We start from the raw sequence: 6692 nt of genomic DNA, 5'->3' as shown, positions 1-6692 counted from the left end.
GTACCCTCATGGACTTCTCAAAGTACTTCGTCTGTGTCCCCTGGCCCTAGGCATACTGCTAGGGGGCCATCGAAGGTTCTTCTGTATAGAGTCCCGTTTTCATCGAGTGAGAATCAGACTGCTTTGGTTCGCATGGCCCTCGATTCCTGTGGGTCCACGGGTAATTTTCCATCCTTTAGATAGTCAATGTATTTATTTCTCCAATCGCATGTTAGGCTAGTAGAATTAATCTCGGCATGACCCTCCTCGACCACTGATTTAGAGAGCTGAATAACAGCCCCAAGGAGTAAGTCATCTTCTTCAACAGATGATCCCAGGTTTGTGAGGGCATCAACCTCGCTGTTCTGCTCACGAGGTATGTGGACCAGGGTTCATTCTTTGAAATGGCATAATGTGATTTCGATTTTGTCCAAATACCTTTGCATCCTGTCTTCTCGGATCTCGTAGCTCCCATTTACCTGGTATACTACCAGGAGCGAATCGCATTTTGCTCCGACGGGCTCATCTCCTAGGCTTTTGGCCAATTCCAGACTTGCAATTATAGCCTCATACTCGGCTTCATTGTTAGTCAATTTTGAAGTTTTTATAGATTGCCTGATTATGCCACCCGTGGGCGGCTTCAGAACTATACCGAACCCGGATCCTCTTACATTTGTGGCGCTGTTTGTGAATAGGGTCCATACTTTAGAAGATGTGCCTGATTTTAGCAAGAGTTCCTTTTCTACCTCGGGTACGAGGGAGGGTGAGAAGTCAGCCACGAAGTTCGCCAGAATTTGGGACTTGATGGCCGTTCGGGGTTGATATTCGATATCATACCCCCCGAGTTCGATAGCCCACTTGGCCAATCGGCCTGATAGTTCGGGTTTATGCAATATGCTTCAGAGAGGGTACATTGTTAAAACGCAGATACGGTGGCATTGAAAATAGGGTTTCAGTTTTTGCGATGCGCTTATTAATGCAAGAGCTAATTTTTCTAAGTGCGAATACCTAGTTTCGACATCCCCTAAGGTCCGACTTACATAGTAAATAGGAAATTGTGTACCTTGCTCTTCTCGAACCAACACACCACTTACCACAATTTTGGATACAGACAGGTATAGATACATCGTTTCATCCTCTTTTGGCGTGTGGTGCAAAAGCGGACTAGTCAGATACCTCTTCAGTTCCTCTAAGGCGTGTTGACATTCTGGGGTCCACTCGAAGTTGTTTCTCTTTTTGAGTAAAGAGAAGAAATGGTGACTCCTATCCGATGACCTCGATTTGAATGTGCCTAGAGCCGCTATTCGCTCCGTCAGCCGTTGCACGACCTTTACATTATTTACCATTGTGATTTCTTCGATGGCCTTAATTTTGTTGGGGTTGATCTCGATCCCCCTGTTCGATACCATGAAGCCTAAGAATTTGCCCGAACCCACTCCGAAGGCACATTTCTCGGGGTTAAGCTTCATGTTGTAACTTTTGAGGATGTCGAATTTTTCCTGCAAATGAGTTAAATGGTCCTTTGTGCGCAGGGATTTAACTAGCATGTCATCGATATAAACTTCCATGGATTTGCCTATTTGATTCTTGAACATTTTATTAACTAGATGTTGGTACGTGGCCCCTGCATTTTTTCAGCCCGAAGGGCATTACATTGTAATTGTAGGTACCATACTACGTGATGAACAAAGTCTTTTCCCTATCCTCGGGGTTCATCTGAATTTGGTTATACCGCAAGTAGGCATCAAGAAAGGTGAGGGTCTCATGGTCGGCCGTAGCATCGATCAGACGATCGATGTTAGGCAATGGGAAAGAATCCTTGGGGCACGCCTTATTTAAATATTTATAATCTATGCACTTTCTTAACTTATTTCCCTTTTTGGGCACTACCTACCACTACGTTGGCCAACCATTCGGGATACTTTACCTCTTTGATAGACCCTATTTTAAGGAGTTTCGTTACCTCGTCCTTGATAAATGTGTGTTTTACTTCGGACTGGGGGTCTTCTCTTTTGCTTTACCGACTTAAACATGGGGTTGACACTCAATCGGTAGGTGGTTACTTCCGGCGGGATTCCTGTCATATCTAAATGGGACCAAGCAAAACACTCGATGTTGTTAATAAGGAATTGAATGAGTTTTTTTCCTGAGTTCGGGGGTTAATCCGGTTCCTAGGTATACCTTCCGGTCCGGGAGATGCTCAATCAAAACAGCTTGCTCCAGCTCTTCAATTGTCGATTTCATTGCATCCGACTCTTCGGGGGCAACGAAAGTTCGAGGGGCGAGGAAATCTTCTTCATCGTCCTCAGGGGTCTGTATGCTTCTAGACTCGTCCGAGGTGGAGTGTATGGGGCTTGGTGCCTCCTGGTAAACTGCGAACATTTCTTTTGCCGCATGCTGTTCTCCATATATGGTTGTTATGCCATCTTTTGTTGGAAATTTTATCATCTGGTGCAGAGTTGACGACACCGCCCTTATATTGTGTATCCATGGCCTGCCAAGCAATACCTCATGTCACCAATGATGACGTGGAACTTGGTATTCTAGACTGTACCAGACACGTCTACCGGGAGGACAATATCTCGTTTCGTTATTTTGCCGGCCATGTTGAAGCCGTAGAGGACCCGGGAGGTGGGTATGATTTGATCGGACAACCCAAGCTATTCTACCACTTTTGACCTGATTACGTTGGCCGAGCTGCCTGGATCCACGAGTACACGTTTAATTTGAACATTGTTTAAAAGGAATGAAATTACCAGCGCGTCGTTGTGTGGTTCTGCCAAGGTTTTGAGATCCTCTTCGCTGAATGAGAGGGTGTTTTCGGTCATGCGGTCTCTGATCGGCCCCTCGATTGCAGCGGATATTTTTATCCGTTTCATCACGGGTCCTTGGGGAATGTCGGTCCCCCCTGATAATCATATGAATGACATGCCGAGGAATCTCTCTTTTTGCCCAGGTTGGATGTTTCCGAGTTTACTGCTGAGTTTCTCAGCGCGCTCCCTGGTTAATGTGAGGACTGGCATTAACGCCTTGGGAGTCGCACGAGGTTGTACCCTTGGGAATCGGCTCCGATGTGTTCTCAGGGTTTCGTGGTGGCACACCTATACCTGGAGTAACTGTACCGCCCTTCCCATAGTTTTTGAGGCTGTCGTTTTCCAGCACACTTACTGGTTTAAACATTTTGACCTTAAATCAAAGATCTTGGACAAGAAAAAGTGTGAAAGATAACTTTTGTCATGTAGTAAAACCAGCAAGAAATAGTCACTATTATTTTTAGCCCCACGGTGGGCACCAAGCTGTTTACCGTGAAAATGGTAATAACAATTAAATTTGATTTAGTGTTTCTAAAAATACGTGATCTATTTTTATGCTGGTTGTTAGGCAATTGATGCTATGTGAAAGATCTAGAAACGAGATGTTAATCAAACCGAATCGTTGTTAATCGGAGCCTCGAGCTTGCCTATTCGGGGGCCTCGGGGTCGAGTCTGAAGCTCGGTTTGGAGCTACTAAAGATGGTCGATGGAGAATAATAGTTATAAATAAATCAAAGACGGCTCTTTATGACCAATAATAAGCAATAAATGATGAACAATAAATAGAACACAATAAATATGAGCAATATATGAGATAACGAGACCAAGAGAATGTGTTAGAGAGCAGAGAGAATATTCTAGTATATTTAGTATGGAGCAACATGTTTACAAAATAACAAAGATCCCCTTTATATAAGAGGGGGAATCCCAACATGGTACAAGTGCATTTATTACAAAGATATGGAGATGAGACACCTAGTTAATGCCACGATACGAGCTCAGACTAGTCTGACAGATCTTGTCGGCTCTAGCTTCACGCCTTGGGAACTCCCCACTTTCTTTCTGTAACCGTTGATCTCATATAGGCTCGAGGTCAAGCGTCGATGGACCTCGAGGGATGAAACTCAACCGTGATTTCGAGCCTTCGAGACATTACAATGATGGAGAATTGGACCCTCCGATTTTACCGTATACATCATATATGCTAAAAATACTTTAGAATCTAGGATCTTGAATATGTCATAAAATTTCTATGAAAAGAGTATGTCACTAAGAAGAAAATGATAAATAGGTATCGTACTTTTTAAATTTTTTTAAAAACAAACGATTTTTTCGTCTAAAATAACAAACAAGTTGAAAGGATATATTCTAATTTGATTCTTTACATAACAAGCTTTTAAGCGAATATTCATTCACAATAAGTTATTAAACTTTCCAGAAAAATTAAATTGAGTTGAAATATAAGTCATTTTATTACAAAAAAGATAGAAGTGATATATTGTGTCACGACCCAAATCCTACAAAGTCGTGATGACACCTAAGCCAACCCATTAGACAAACCAATCAATAAAAATGCAACTCAAACTGAAGACTATTATATAAATAATAAAGTTAAATCATAAAATTTAGTACAAACTATGCTAAGAACTGACGTCACAAGTCATGAGCTATTAAAAGGGGGAACAAAATATTGGTATGAAAAATACGTCATTTATTTGAAATATACAAATAGAAGTACAAGATGACAGCTCACAACTAAAATGCTAATATATCTTCAATGCTCGACTCCATTATTTGCACACGAGACGCAGAAGTGTAGTATGAGCAAATGCCACAACCCAAAATCCTACCTCAGGTGTGATGGCACCTAGTCATACTCGCTAAGAAAGCTTACTCATAATCAACAAAATATAGTGTAGATTCCTTTAATTAACATAGTCATATCATAAAATAAAGACCAGAGTGATGTTGAAACAATATTATATATGATACAATCATAACAAGGTCCGAACACAACCAAAACAGTACAACTCCCAAGAACTAGGTGACATAAGTATAAGAGCAACTACTAAATACGTACAAGTCTGAATACATAATCGAAAATGTCTGAGAGAAAGAAAGCAGACAAGAGATAAATAAGGACATGGTCTGGGGCACCGCGATACGAATCTATGAGGTTCAATTCGTCCTAAGTCTCTGAACAAACGCCTAGGCTCAACAAGAGGCTCCGCTAGTCCCATTGAGGATCTGCACAAAAAGATATGCAGAAGCGTAGTATGAGTACACTACAGTCTACATCCAATAAGTATCAAGTCTATCTTCAAAAAAGTAGTGGAGAAGCTATAGGCATCAAGACACTTACAACAAGGATATAAATAACAGATCCTAGAACCGAAACAATAAATATCCTAAAGATGTTGTTGCTGCAAATGCTCGAGCTAGGAAGATGTCTAAAGAGGCCGATCTTAAACTATCTCGAGCCTTAGAGCATGCCCGATTAAGATCTCGGAGATAGGCTGTCGAGGATATATATATATATATATATATATATATATATATATATATATATATATATATATATATATATATATATATATATATATATATATATATATATATATATATATATATGTGTGTGTGTGTGTGTGTGTGTGTGTGTGTGTGTGTGTGTGTGTGTGTGTGTATAGGTGACATGCTACAGTTAGCATTTAAATGAATGCTTCAAAATGAATCAAGGATGTCAATACATGCTCAAGACTCTATATTTTACCATGACTGGTACAAGATCCATGTACCCTGATACAAAATTCACGTGTCACTGAAACCCGAAACGAAATCCATGTATCGACCCGATATACAATCCATGTATCAATCATGCTTACAGGGTCCAAAGTAACATGGGTAATTATCTGACTCCAAAGAGACAGATCCTTATTCAAGCGTAAAAAGGAGCTTGATAGCTCACTTATAAACAAAAATCGACTCATCATGTCTTTTGCCATAACTGTATTTTAACCGCACGACCTTGCCTTTCGTGCTACAATCTCAGTCCAAATCAAGTATTCAAATATAATACATATGTATATGTCCAAGAATTAGCAGATAAAAGATACACATGGACTTAATAAATATAATGTGGATATGTTCTCATGGAATTTCTATATGACTACGGATGATTCAAGTAGTTCAACATATCAAGAATAAGCTCCTATGCCTTCATAAATAATAAAAAACCTACGCATGATCTCTAGCATGAATAAGAGAGCGAGTGTAGTCACATAAGCCAAATAAATCACGAATAAAGATGAGCACAAAATCAAAACAAGGCGTAAAACTTATCAATTCTACCTTAGACATGATATAAACTTGGTACATAACGTTCACCACCATGCACATACACCACCCCTAATACCTTAAACACATAGCAATCAAGTAAAATCCCTGCATTTTCATGTGGGCCGGTATGTTTGGACCGAGCTGCATGCTGCGGTGGAGTTATATTAGGATGAGATCCTTTATGGTTAGTTCGTATATTTTCTTTCTCCCTTGTGGAAAGAATTCATAGTATGGTACATACAGGGAGTTGTGCCTGTCGGATTTGTTGGCTAGTTCTCTCATGTGTCTCTCTTTCCTTCTTCAGTTGTATTCGAGTTGTGATGGCTCAGACGGATTGCATCGTATGTGTCTAGGCGGCATGGGGTGTGACTTGTTAATTGGGTGAGTAGTTATGAGATTTAAATATTTATTACATCATTCGCATTGTTTGGAAGGTTTGGAACAAGGTTCTAGCTTATTTAAGGTTATTTACTGCAATTGGTTTGATGATGGGAAGCTATTTGTAACGATCCGACCGGTCATTTTGAGCTCTAGCGCGCCATGGGCATTTTGAGGATGTGAGTT

This window comes from Nicotiana tabacum, chromosome 22 (genome assembly GCF_000715075.1).
Source record: "Nicotiana tabacum cultivar K326 chromosome 22, ASM71507v2, whole genome shotgun sequence".
Lineage (NCBI taxonomy): Eukaryota > Viridiplantae > Streptophyta > Magnoliopsida > Solanales > Solanaceae > Nicotiana > Nicotiana tabacum.
This window is presented reverse-complemented; position numbering follows the sequence as displayed.